This window comes from Phalacrocorax carbo, chromosome 5, assembly GCF_963921805.1.
Source record: "Phalacrocorax carbo chromosome 5, bPhaCar2.1, whole genome shotgun sequence".
NCBI lineage: Eukaryota > Metazoa > Chordata > Aves > Suliformes > Phalacrocoracidae > Phalacrocorax > Phalacrocorax carbo.
The window spans coordinates 49896012-49910857 of NC_087517.1; the positions used below are offsets into that span (position 1 = coordinate 49896012).

At 40.1% G+C, this 14846-nt stretch overlaps 1 protein-coding gene across 4 annotated transcripts in view; it reads left to right on the plus strand.

Annotated features, from left to right (window-relative positions):
* Positions 1 to 14846, plus strand: part of SLC1A2 (solute carrier family 1 member 2) — a 107434-nt gene that overhangs the window by 24622 nt on the left and 67966 nt on the right. The gene's annotated exons all lie outside the window — the stretch shown is intronic.

Below are 14846 nucleotides of genomic sequence, written 5' to 3' on the forward strand. Positions count from 1 at the left end.
GACAGCAGCTATTCTCCAAAGGGTCAGACAACTCCTTTAAGCTTACAAAACTGATCGACACAATGCTTACCTTTTCAAAAGGTTCCGAATAACTGCTGTTGTAGGACTTTACGTTACTGCTTTAAAACTACTTAAAGATGTGATCCTGCTTATCAGTTTTTCTCATGTAAGTACAACCAATTTTCTTTGGTTATTCACATTGTCTTTATTCTTAGTCTTTTCTCACTAAGGGATTTGATTGGTGACTCCAGATAAGAATTACGTTTCTGGTAATGTTGAATATTTGTTACAAAAATGGCAGAAAGTCTTTAAAATGTGATTTAAGAAACACATAGGTGTTAACTTCCACTAATCACAGTCTATGAATGTGTTCCAGGAAAATACAGGTGTTTAACACAGATACTGAGGAGGAAATTAGGTAGATGTAGTTATGCTCAAAAATAGTGGGGATGTGATCCTAAATTTGTTTGTTGGAACAACTAGATAATTGAGTAAATATCAATCACATCATAAAATTTTCCACCTGGGACTAATATACTTCCCAAATGGTCTATCCCAGATAGGTGAATTTTAATGTTAGATCTGCAAGGGTTGTATGTGGGTCTTTCACCAGGCTGCTGCTTCTGGCTAGAGGGAGACCTTTCTTTCCCAAGTGGGTAGCTGAGGTAGGGTGCTGTGCGTAGCTCCACCCTCATGCCTTGTGAGCAGGGACTTGCGTCTTTGGGCCAAATTCAGAACTTGCTGTAGGGCTATGCAGCTTTATCAAACTCCACAGATGTCTTCTTCTCCTTCTGATGACTCAGACATCACTGTAGGCTGATAATTATTGTTATAATCTTTACTAGTGCAGTTTTTTCTGCAGCTCTTCTCTTCTTCTCTTCACACTCCGGTTAGGCATTGATATGCAGGAATGAGACCAAAGACAGGTTTTATGTGCAGGGTTTAAAATACAAAGCTGATGGTCTAGGACAGATATTATAACTTCATCAGCCGAACAGACAAAAGCTGTTATCTGCCTGGCTGTCCATCACAGGCCCTTAATTAGTCCTTTGCAAACAAGATAAAACCAGGAAATCAGGGCTGTAGGATGCCTCACTTTGCTGAGACACCTGGCAGGTGGCATTGATCCTTTCTAGGAAAAGCAATAAAATGAAGAGTAGGCAGCTTTTTTGCCAACTGTTCAAGCCAGATTGTGCTTCACTGCAACTTTATAGAGGTAAATGTGTGATCCCATTTTGGAGGGAATGGGAGACCTCGGCTCTTCAGCAAAGCTGGGAACAGATCGGGCCAAACAGCTGACCTCAAATGAGTGGCAGCACAGCAGGCTTCTTGGAGAAACTCGAAGTTCAAAGCACAGACTCTTGCTTTTTGTCAGGTTTTTGTTAGAAGTAAGTTTTTTGTACTAGACTGCTGAAATTAGAGGGAGAAGCAGAGTGAGCCTTTACCAATATTGCCATGGGAAGGAGAAACGGTGATTTTAGTGGAAGTTTTAAGTAAGTAAGTTGCCCATGCTTATCTGAGGACATTCTTCTGCTGGGCTCTGGGCTGAGATGTAGTGCTGCAGGTTGAGACAAGTATTTGTACCATCAAGAAAGGAAGGAAATGAATTTGCTTGGACCTTTTGAGATATAATTAGGAATATTCAGATGGGAAAAACAAGGGGAAAAGGAGCTGGAATTTACTGAAAAAAAATCCATATGTATGCATGTATTTATGTATTAATGACAAGATTCATTAGACAGTTTCAGAGATTCCCGGGAGATAGTGGAAGACTTAAGACTTTAATGAGCAGCCTGGGCAAATACTCTAATATGTCACAAGGCACACCACCTGAATTGCCTAGGAAGTGCCCAGATGAATGACTAGATATCTGGTTTAGAGCTTTATTTGAGAGGATAAAGGTCCAAAGGCACCAACAGAAATTTAAAGAATCCAGCCCTCCTTTTTGTACAATGGGATCCTGTTGTCCTCTGGAGTTTTGAGACCTTCCACCAGCTTCTTTCTGGATATATTCAGCATGCAAAATAGGAAGGAGAGCACTTGTTTAGCTCCAGTTTCTTCATCACTGCAGCATCTGCACCACTGTCCAAAAGCCACCTTTTAGCAGGAAAGAAAATATTCCTTCCTCATGTAGGGTGCAGTCCATGCTAGGAAATGAACTACTTACTAAGGCCAAGGAGTGATCCTGAAATGTAATCCACTGAAAACTAGACAGTGGAAAGGAAGAGGGATGGCCTGTGGGGAATGTGCGGGGCCATATCATTAGCAGTGGGGTTGTCCTTTGCAGATATTTTAGCTCTTCAGTAAACCTGGATGGAGTAATGATTCAGGAATATTCAAGGCAACTCCCTCTTGCTTGTGACTGAAAAAGGAAACATTACAGATCAGATGGCAAAAAGCAATGAAAAGAAGAAGAAAAAGTAAAAAACAAAAGAAAAAAGGGAAAGAAAAAGAATGAAAAAGACAAAGCAGAAGAAAAATAAAAAATAAAAATCAGTAAGCCTTCAAGAAAATCCATAACACTTGGGGATAATATGTATTTTTTTGCCTGCTCTGTGTTGATTACCAGTCAGCCTGCGTGGGCTGGTTGTAATAGACCTCCCAAAGGAAGGCTGGCATGCAGCAGCATATGGGTGAACGGGAAAGGCCCGAGCCTCTGGCGGGCTTAACGTACTGGTCTGGACACAGTCGTTGCTTCATAACTGAGATAAAAATAGAGAATTACCAGGAACCCCAGAAATTCTGGTTGTAATGAGAGCAATGCTACTTTTTGCTATTCCCCACCCATCCCTAATATTTGTATCTTTTCCTCCATCCGGCAGCCAGCCTTAGCCGTCCCTTGCAGACAGCTGATGGCTGCAGGGCTCTCGGCAGGTTGCCGTGTGTTAAGCCCTACCCCACTCAGCTGATTTCCCTGCAGAGGTGTTAGGGGGATTGGCCAGGGGATTTAAGAGCTGAAATTCATGCTCCAAGAAAGGCAAAATGCTACAGCTAGAGTCTAATTTATAAGATTTAGTCAAATATTTTTAGAGACTTGCACTTCCAAGGCATTTTACTGCCCAGAGTTCTATAAACATCTCATGCTGCATAGTACATCTAGATGTCATTTCACTAAAAAATGTGAATTATCCAGTGTTTTCTTGTACTTGTATCTTCTTAGTCCCCTCCCTGAAATGGAAAGGAAAGGAGGATTACTTAAGCATGGGGCAGAAGAGTTCAAGCCTGGTTTTGCAATGCCTGCTCTCATAAGTAGTCCCTGTGAGGTTACTTGGAAGAATAAAGGCTGCATTCTTCCTGTCTGCAGAGCACATCAGGAAGCTAAAGCCAACGGTTTTTTTCTTACTGAAGTCTGTGCCTGAAACGTGGTGAAATGGGGAGGTGACTGCTAGAGCTCCCCCATTTTCCATGCGGCCATTACTCCAGCACAGATTAGGAAAACGTATTTGGTTCTCTATCTCTACCCAGCTGGGAGTAATCCAAGGTCTAGGTTGTCACTTCAGGACAGATGGATTCAGCTGTTTGTCCTCCTCACAATTCTTTTGTGTATGAAATGGCCTTTCCTGTACCCATATGCCGGCTGTGCATATGTGTGTGGATTTCTGCCTCTGAGACCTCCCTCACACTGGAGAAATCCCTCCTAACTATTGCATGATGGCTAAGTGACCCTTGCCTTTATGCCACCTCCAATAATCATACCACCCTGGTTCCCAGTATAAGGGAAGGGGGCATTCAGAATTAGCAGCTGCAAGGCTGTGAACAGAAAAGAGGTTTCTCTGTCTGTCTGTCTGTCTCTGTCTCGCAGATTCAGGGTGTGGATTAGCCAATCACGGGTTCTGGTAGAAAGTCTTGAAAGACTGTCGATGGCTTTCACACCGTTTTTATTATGTATTAAAATTTAACAAAAATATGTATCTAAAAATGCACCATTCTGTAAATTGAAATACATTGCTCCCTCAGCCCTTCTTTTTTTTCCAACGTCCTAGTTAGAGGGGATAAGATAAAAGTAAGAAAATCCAAGCAAGTAAATCTGATGCATGTTTTCCTCTTTGAGATGGAGTGAATAATTGCAGGCAGAGCAGACAAATTCATGTGTTGTAGAGCTGCTAAAAAAGACCACAGCAAGAAACAGAAGACAACTAAATGCATGTGGGTCCCCTACCTTTTCTAGGCTACACTAGGATCCCAGGGAAGTGTATGCCTTCTGGCTCTTCTGTGCCTTCCTTACCCTCTTCTGAGGGTAGGTATAAAAGAGGATTAATTGAAAAAGCATTTGGTGTCTTCTTGCAGCTCACCACCAATCTAAGCTAAGATTTATCAAGAGATCAGCCTAGTCTGTGGTACAGCAAAGATTAGTCAGGCTTTAAAATAAAACTCTTTGGAAAAAAGTTCACTAAAAATAACCAGTCATGCTTTTATCCGTGAATAGGTACAAGGACTACAAATAGACACCAGAGCATAAAACAACATAGAATCATAATGCAAGAATGAGTAAACACCTCTCTTCTTTTGATATGTGTAAAACATGAATTTTAATATCTCTGCACTAGATGGGGTGTGGTGGTACCCCAGGTTTTGGAAGGAAACAGAAATTCTGCATAATTTTTAATGGTTAAATGGCATCATGTTATTCAACAAGCATGCATATAGACATGCCAGTGGGAATCTTCCCACTAATGAACACCACTGAAATCTTTGGTGCCTAAAAATGCTTTGATAGTTGGAAAGTGTCAGGGAACAACCCTGACACCACTGTTGGGGATTTAGTACATCAAGCCTGGTTCAGAGAGAGCAGCATGGCTCATCTGCCCAGCACAAACTGTAAAACACATTCACTGCCTGAGGCAGACTGATAATTAGTAAGAGATTAAATGCAATCAAGCAACCAAAGCCCTTTGCTGGTTGTTTGTATTAATGATTATTGCACATTAGTGGAAACCAAAACAACACAGTAACCCAACCATTATAGTGTCAAGAAATAATGATGCAAGGGACCTAAGGAGGTTTTCCATCCTTCATCTGAGACAGGATCGATTGCTCTGGTCTCATCTCTGACAGGTTTTTGTTTAAACTAGAGGGTCAGTGAAGGACATCCCCAGCCTCTGCAGGCTACTTCTGCAGAGTAGAAGAGTTTTCTTAACACCTAACCTTAGCCTCCTTGCTAAACATTAAGTTATTTTCCTTCTATCTACTAAAGCCACAGACAGAATATAGTTTCTGTCCCATAGAGCAGCCTATTTCATAATGGAATGATTTTCTGATCCCCCCTTGGTGTTATATCTTCATTTAAACACCTAACTTTTTATGGGAAGGGTTACGTTTGTTACATTAAATCTTACAAGAGATGCAGTCCAGTACTCAGTTCCCACTGTGCAACCACAGAATAAAAACCCCCTTTTGTTCCAACCACAATGAAGCTATCAGTCACTTGGTTTTATAATGTGGCATTTTAGTTGTGGTTTGCTATATTGAACATAACCTGTTTCCATTTCACCAGCAGGGAAGATTCAGGGCCTGTCTTGTACACACCTTGCAAAAAGTACCCTGTCTGCATCTGTTCAGAGAGCCTACTTTAACTCCCAGATCATAAATAAAGTTATTTTGCTTCTTACTGACAAATGTCAGGAGGATGTCTTTGGGGACTAGCCTTATTTTGCTGTATTTATGTGTATGTATTTTTGCTGTGTTTATGTGTCTGGCACTTCTGGCCAAATGTAGTGATAGTCTGTGCTCTGCACCTCAGTGTACACTCAGAACCACAGACTGGCCTTCAGATAGAGAAAAATGAAAAGTGAAGACCTTTGCAAGATGGAATCAATCGCACTGTTCAGTGGGTCACAAAATGTTCTGCACTCATCAGGCGGTGTTGTCATTAGGACAGTAAGGCCAGTGATGTCTATCTTATTTTTCAATATTTGTTTTCTTTTTAGAAAACCTGATTTTATTTGTTCTTCTACATTATAATACTGGCTGCATTTTGAGAAGAGTCTTGAGTTGAAACCTGATGATCCTCATTGTGAATAAGGGTGACAGTGTCATATAAGCTTGTTGCAAATTTAGGTGGCATATTCTGCTTTTCTAATAATGTGTTTCTTTTTTGTTATTCTGCATAGCCACAAATGAGATTTAATTTGCTAGGCTATTTTAGCTTCCTCTTTGTTTTCCTCTCCGCAAAGACACCATTCAGGAAGTGTAATTAGAACAAAATAAGAGTTTAGTACTTTGTCTGGATTAAAGTACCCTACCTTTTGATGAAATTTGTCCTAGAATCTGGCAATAAAAGTGCAATGGTTTATTAAGTCAGTGCTAAAGCACGAGAAGAAAATGTTCATATGGTTATCCATTGGCTGCTAAGTAAACTAATTGAACAGACAGCAAAATGCTTCATTGTTGGTCAGTTTAGTTTTATGTTGTTGCAACTCTTAAGCTGAGTGGTATAATAGAATTAAAAAGGAGGTATAAAGCTGTGATGACTCTGGCCTAAGAGTGCTCCAGGACTGAATTTGCATTCACGTGCATTGCTACAGTGCCGAGAGTGAATCCAGTGAACTGATGGCCCATGTTCTCACTGTCGTTCTCACTGACTCTAGTACAAATTGTCTGATGCCACCATAAGGAGAATCAGACTCAGCAAAATCAGACTTCTCTAAGCCTGGTGTCATAAACCTGAAGGTCAGGTCATTTATACACTTTTTCTAAGGACAATATTTTAAAATGTCATTGTATAAGTGAGATTTAGACATCTGTTCTGTGAAAAATGCCTATGTATTATTGTCATTGTAACACAGTTCTGTGAATAATTTCAGATTTTTATTGGGGTGACTGGGATCTAGCATTCTGAAACAGGAAACACAGGACAGGTTGTTATGAAAGAAAGTTACTAAGCAGTACATTAAGGTTTGCACTAACATCTCTGTATTGTGTCTAGGACTCTGCTTGGGAAGAGAGCACCTAGAGTAGCTTACATCTGCACAGGCAATCATGCAAACGAAGGGTGTACTGATACTCACACTCTTGCTTACCTTGCATGACCTTCCCATGTTGATGATCACTGGGATATAAGGAATGTGAATCCTAATATTAACTTTGTAATATAAACACTACCTAGAAGTGGTGTCAATGTCAAATCCATGGGAGTAGGCTGAGACAGAAGAAGGTCATAAAACAGGGAAAAATTGTTCTTAAGAAACATCAGAAATTCTCAACAGCATACAATGATGCTGTAGCATTTGCCATACAGGTCTTTAGAATCTGTTTTCCCTCTCAAGGCAAAAGGCGGATAGCATAAAAGGATTTGTATACAAGTTTGCAGAGATCATACCTGTGCTTGACGTGAGGAAAATGCACTACAGATTGATTTGCTTTCTGGAAGACTGCTGGGAGGAAGGAGAGGGTAAAAAAACCACACTGGCTCTTAGTTTATACAGCTAGAATCATTATGGGGTGCTATGCAAGGACCTTAAATACAGTAATGGTCAGTGTTTGCTTTCATTGGAAAGCAGTCTGCAGAGAGCTCAGGGCTATGTAAGGACTACCAAAATGGGTACCTTGAATACTCCCACCAGCCCAAGATAAAGACGTTGCTGCTGAGCTGCGAGGCTTTCTCCTAGGTTTCTGTTATGAGGCAGTTATTTGTGTGATTACCAGGCTCAGGAGATTGCCTATGAGCATAAATTGGCAGAAGCCTTGAGGCTCTGTCACGAGTCTCGCAGTGTTCAGTGCCACATCAGCCATTTTGAGTCACTGCATTGATGGGTCTCTGGTGCTGTCCCCCGGCGTGTGCGCTGCTGGCCTCCTTTGCCAGGGAGCCACTTCCCCTGCGCCCCTTCAATTGTATTTTCTTATCGAAGCTGAAATAAAACAGCAGTAAACCTGCTGTATTTCTGTAGTGGCCTTCAAATGTGTTTCTGCATCTTAACAACGCTGTTATGGGTGGCGTTACGTTTACTCTGCTGGCACGTGAATGGAGATACAAAGAAGTTCGGCAGATCACCAAAGTAAGTGACCCCATGACAGAGTCAAGGACAAGTCTAAAGGAGATATAACTCAAAAAAGTGCTAGTGAACTAATTCATCATTAACTAGCTTATCTCCACTAGTGTCAATAAAGCTGAGATGGCTTACTCCACTCTTAAGTTTTCCATCGGAAGCGCCAAATTGTCCTGATAGTTGCCATTGTAATTCATATCCTGATTCAAATTGACAGTAGAAGAAAAACACTGATAAAAGAACTGGAGTTTACACCTTTGTCTTTCAGCAGCTGTTTTGTCTCCTAAGCCTTTGGTGATGCCTACAATGAACTGCCTTCAGTTAGGCCTTTGAAATAGTTGCCAGGTATCATAAAATTCCTGCGTATGCTTCTGTTCCAAGATCAGGCTTTTTATCAAGTCTGCCGCACAACTTCTTTCTGGTTGCTTGACACTTTTTCCCAGGGCTTATCAGTTGTGGACTTTTGTTTGGTTGGTTGATTGGTTTTTTTTCTTGGCTAGATTTAGAAAGGCTAGGCCTATGGACAAAGGTTCCACTAACCTTAAAGGAAAAGGATATGATCAGGAATGTAACTCCTCTGCATTTTCCTATAGCCATTGTAGTTCTGCTTTTAAAATATGTCTGTATAGGGCACAGAATTTAGCTTTCTATTGGACTGACTGTGTTTGTCTCTTTCAAACTGACAACTATATTTTTAATAATAAGATTTTTCAGATTCTCAAGAACTTTGTATTTTTTCAGTGAAAAAGAAGTAAACAAATGCAGAGATCCTGTTTGTTTTTCAAACCTAGACTGGGAGGTCTAGAAAGAAGGAACATATAATCAGAAAGGTGTGATGAAAAACATTTCTAAAGGCAAATGTTTTGAATAACCTGCACACTGCATGTGTAAAACTAAATAGGATCCTTTCAGTGGATGTGGTCTTGTAGTAAATCATGCAGGCACCTCCTCTTGTTCTGTTCGCAAGAGCACTCTCTGAAATAAGGGGACTGATTGTTCTTCTGAGTTTATTTCAGCTCACACTAATATTGCCTGTTTTAAAAATAAATCTGTTTTTTCATTTGGAGCTAAGCTATACACTCCCAAAAAGTCAGAGGGTGTTCTGCTTAAGGAATTAATTAGGTATTTGTTTGACAGTATTGTATGGAACCTTTTTTCCCCCAAGAAATTGCACATCTATGCTCAGTATCCTCAAAAGGAACTTGCATAGCCAATTATTTCCATGCTCCAGTAACAGATGTTTGGACATGAGAGTATTCTTTGATGGTATTGCAGACCCTAATTGCCAAAAAAAGTTTGAAGCTCCCCGGTACAGTAAATCAATACAGATTTTTTTTTATTATTGTTACTTGAAAGCTTCATAACTGAGCTAGAGAAAACTGAGCTAGTGTTAAGTCTTTGGAAGAAGTGTCTCAGGGAGGGAAAGAATGGATTAGCATCTGTGAGATTGTAAGAAACAACTTCCATGCTAGACAGAAACAGAATCGCTGCTTTTACAATTCACTTTGTCTTTTTGGACAGAGCTTTATGTAACAAAGCCAATAACATGCAAAGGGGATGAAGAAATTGGATTTTTTTTTGCACATTCTTATTCATAGTTGTGTGTAAGAGGCACTGATGTATATTAAATTCAACAGTATTTAAGATGAATGCAAGAAATGAGGTGGAGTGTTCTCTGTTCTGTGTATCCCCAGCTTTAAGTGTTATGTTTTTCACTACAAATGCCAGGATAGTACAGTTGACATCCTATGTAGCTTACTGAGAAAGAATCAAATTGCTGACTGTGACAAAATTTACCGTGGGTCACAGCCAAACCTCTGAGCAGTCTTCCCACCATCACTGTCATTCTTTTATGTCCAGAGGGAGGATGGCATGCTCTCCAGATGTGCTTGCATCTGGGTTTTCTTTTTTTCCAAGCAAGATATAAAACAAAATCTATTGCCAGCTGCATTGTTCTGCTTGAGCAACTGAGGAGAGATTGTGCATAAAACCAATGAGTGAATAACATTTAGACCTACAAAAGCAAGAATGGGATAGCTCCTTCTTCCTACTCATGTAAATCACTTTCCTGGCATGCAGCTCAAGATTTTCAGAGAGCAAGGAGCTCACGGGCAGCCCTGAAGTTTGAGCACTTTCTCTGAAAATCAGTAAAAGAAATGGGAATCCTCCATTAACTTTAGTATGGTTTGGTTCAGGTTCAAAAGAGTCTTGGAAGAAGAGAGACGATCTGGGTTCTGTCTCAACTTGTCTAACCTTTAGCAAGTCACCCATGTTAGAGCCCTGTGGCTCTAGGTGACTGTGTAGTTCTGCAAAACTGTACCCAAGGGAAACATGCTCTGCTCACACATGTAGGAGGGTGCATGGTGTGCTGCCTTCTGCACCAGGTCATCTCGGTTGGCATGGAATAATGGGGGCCTTCGTCCAAGTCCCTTTCTACTTCCTTTAGAGAAGATACTGCTTGCAAAGAGCTCACCTTGTGTAACTTTAGCTTTGGATTTTTCACTAAAATACAATATGATAATTATCATGCAGCTGACTCGGAAGAGAAATCAGCCACTGACTGGGTCATGGAGTGGCATGGTGTGCCTTAGAGGGCAGCACCATAATACTAGTCCAGGATGGCATAATGTGAATCTGTTATACTCCTATAATATTTTAAATTATACCAACTGCCCCAAGTCCCAGTTTTCATGGCAATCATCAATTCTGGTTGTTGTGATATCCAGTTACTTTTCCTGTCTGTAGCCTTTTTATTGGCTGTGGGAAAGGGTCCTGAGGCATCTGCTCAAGGGGGTTGCATCCAGTGATAGCTGAGCGAGCTTTATCACACTTTGGGTCAGCCTAAGTAACAGACAGGCTCTTTCTTTTAAACCTTCAGCATTATCTTCTCAGACAGGTCCATGAGATCATGACACCATATCTTGTGTACATGACCCAGCACTAGAAAGCTGCACATGTACCACAGCCCAAGCATGTCAGCACTTGAGCCTCCACCTGCTGAGCTCAGTCTGTAATCGTTGATTGTAAGGAAGATCTTCCAAGGTAGTGTCTTGCTGCTTTGAACTCTCACGTGAAACTGTGTTAGGGGCACGAGCAGAAGTGTATAAAGTAGATCACCGTGCAAAAGCATCCTTGTAGAAACCATCTGTCTTGTCCTCTCTTCAGCGTCTGAATGAATGCATGGAAGTCTGTTAAGAGCAAAGTATGCCAGTCTTAGAGCTCACCCGATCTGAGGGCAGACTCAGACTTGCAATAGTTTTCATCAGCTCAGAGGTTTCACAGGCCCTAGCAAATTCTTTTGAAACAGCAGTTGTTTTTTCTGTTGTTTGTTTTGAAGTGTGAATCAAGTTTGTACCTATTTCTCCAGTCAAGAGAGAAATCTGCAAAAAACAGCAACAAGCAGAGAGAGCCACCACCGTGAGGACATGTTGTTTGCTGCCTGCTAACCTTTATCCTGAGTGCCAGTCACAGATGCACCTCCTGAAATTTCATTAAAACAGGATTTAAACCAAGGCTACTCCATCATAAATAACATTTTGTTCACTCCGGCACTTTTAATTGCACAAGAGTACAAGCTTTGTGCTCCGCAAAGATTTGAGGTTTGAATGTACCTGTGGCAAAGTGTGCTTTTGGAGAGTTTTTGTTATCTTGTATATTAAAGTCAAGTAAGAGAAAGTGTCCTTCTTCATGAGGTCTTGTTCTTATCTTTAGGAGTTAGTAGCTCCCATTAAAATTTCCCTCTTTCTGTTTTCCCTGTGTACACCCCTTTTACGTCAGAATGTGAAGTTGTGAAACCGGAGTTAGGATATTCACATGCATTTACAAAGAACAAAGGTGGCTTTCATTCAAGTTGTTAGTGTTGTTTGCTTTCTTTTACTTCTTTATTAATCTCTGATTTTGAGTCTTTATCCCACATTTCTTACTTCTCTTTGGTTACAGGTTGCTTGGTGTAGGTACAGAAAATTCATATTCCTCCCCCCCACCCCCGACATTGCAGTAAAATAAAAATGTTAATTCAGGCTGATGAGGAAGATCAACGTTGAAAATCTCGAGCAAGTAGAAGGAAGATTTAAATATATGTGCACCATGTGACAGCCCCTCTAAAGCTTCCAGACAGTGTGGGACCAAACCAGACTCCAATTTCCCTTCAGACCTGTATGAATGCTGCAGCCCTTGCTAGCCAGACATGTCACTTTTCCTGCTTCAAATACCGCCTTGTTCACTAAAGCTACTCAGGTAAATGAGTCTTACTGGGCATTATTAGTCATGGTTTCAGGATCATGCCTTAGTGAGAAGGTTAAATTTAAAAGCCCCATTGTGCCTGCTTCTGGGAGAATGGAAAGGGGAGAGGAAGCACAGGTGAGCAGCAGCTGCTCTCTGGTGTAGCACAATGATGTCTCACAACCCATGCCAGGAGGGACAAAAGGGAAGACAACTGGCTGCAGAGGAGAACAGACTTTGCACTTCCCCAGGGCAATACATTTGCAGTGCTTCTGTAAGGCCTTTCTCACCTCTGCAGTGCCCTATATCCTCTTCTAGCAAAGGACTTTAGGAGTAAGCTGTCTTGCCCCAGTAGCACCTGGCACACGGGTGATGTGAAAAGGCTGAATATTTGCTTGTTGAAAATGGCAACAGACAAGGAATGTCTGGTTATTCTCTTTCCTTCACATATCTGTGATACGTATTTTCTTTATACCACTGGGCTGGAGCCTGTGTATTACTGTGGAACACATGCTGAAGTCATGGGCAACTGGGAAATGAAAGACATGAGGGCCCTTGATGTTCTGACCAAATTCCACTTTAAGCTTTATGTTAAGGTCCATTTTCACAGCACCATTCACACTACATTGAGGAAAAAAGTATTTAAAGTCTGAATGTTTCTATTGTAAAGGTTCCTCTTTGGAAGTTTTTTCCCCTTCTACATTGAAGGGAAGTAAGAAAAGCATTTCATGTTTAAAAGAGCCAAACTCACGGCCTGTAGGTTCGTCTGCTGGACATAAGGAGGCAGACAAAAGCAAACAGTGAATACAAACACTGAGCTCTGTTTTTTTTAAAACTCTGATTTTTTACATTCAACACAATTTTCCATATGAATTTCAAGTTGCTGGACTTACACCAGATATAGAATAGTAAATTTGTTAGTATATGTTTCATTTTTAAATCCTAATTGTTGTTAGGATTTTTGTTTTAAGTTCCTAACTAGCCTATGGGTTAAAGCTACTAAATAACATAGAAAGGATGTAGCATTTTATATAAGAAAGCATATAATCCAGCTTAGTGACCATGAAATAGAACAGGTAGCTTGGTCAGGTTCTTCTGTTGTCTTTCTGGCAAGTAGTGATGGGACAGGAGAAACCAAAGTTTTGGTTTTTGTTGCATCCCATTTGCTCTTTCTCCATGCTGCATGGAGATAGACTTGAAGGAGCCAGGTTACCATTATGTAACTCGGTAGCGCGTTTTCAGTGCCCTTGCCTTCAGTTGTGTATGTATTCTTTATTTTGCTTCAGCTCTCTATGAGAGATATGCATGAAAGGAATTGCTTGCAAAAAGTCAGGGTCAAGTACAACTTGTATGTGAGATGAGGAAGTTTGAACATAAGATTGCGGTTTTATGTTGACTAATTTTCTTGCAAATAAGTTTCCAACATTCCTGTCCACAGCCAAATACAACTTGAATACAGGTCTATTATGTGCTGCTTTCCGTCTTACACTTCTGTGACAAAATTCCTATGACACTTTACTCTGTGTGTGCAGTTTCAAAAGCTCTTTGGGAACCTGTAGAGCCCAAAGCATTTCTGTATTAAATAATCTTTTCTAACACATACTACTTTAATATTCCTCTACAATGAAAGATTTGCCCAGAAAGAAAAAAAAGTATTGTTGGAAGATGTGAACATGTGACATCGTTTATTGTATTACATATAATTTAGGTTCTTCTATTTGTCTTGGTTTGTTACAGATGATAAACATGCATATTGGTATACTTTTAAAATATTTACATTCATTTTTATGTCTGTTCTCCTAATTTAATATGGTTTAACAACTTCTAACATTATCTTTTTTAACATAACCATTTTGGGGTTTAGGAATGCTAATATTAATCCTGGCCAATAGTGACAGTAACTCTTAAGGCATCTAAAACTTTTCCACCAAAACTTTATTCTTAAGTGCTTATAGATTTTGCTTTTGAGGGAAAAAAATTCTAGATTTTGTGTGCAACCATATATTTAATTGCATGTAATATATAAAAAAATATATATATTTAGGAAGAATAAGCAAAATCAGCAGCTGTAATATTTTTTTGCTTCAGTATAAAGATCCACTACACTTTGACCTTCATCATAATTCTTGTGACCTCTAGTCAGGAATCTGAAGAGTAGAAATTGTAAATCTACCGCTAATTTAACTTTTCACTGATGATATAAACTGAGGAGTGGTGTTATGAGCATGTCTCCTGGCAAATAGTTATGACATGTTTGTCGTATTGTTACATATTTGCATTTGGTACACCTCCCGGGATTTTTCTTGCTTATATTTTATGCAAAGAGCACATGAAGGGCACATACATATTGCTTTATTTGTGTTGGACAGCTGATGAGTCAAAGAGAAAAGCATAACATTGCGTCAATGTTGCAAGTCACAACTAAAATAAGACATAGGGTTTCCAGAATTCTAGGATGTTTCATTTCTTTTGTTATAGAGATATGGCCCAGGGTTCAAGGATGTTTAAGAAAATCAGGGTAATTTTGTGAATCTGATTTTATAGCAGATGTTTAAACTGCCTGGAGAGTGTGTGTGAGGAAGGAATGTATAAACGGTGATCTTGAGGCATGCTTTCTTTTCCTCCTGCAGAAATCTAATC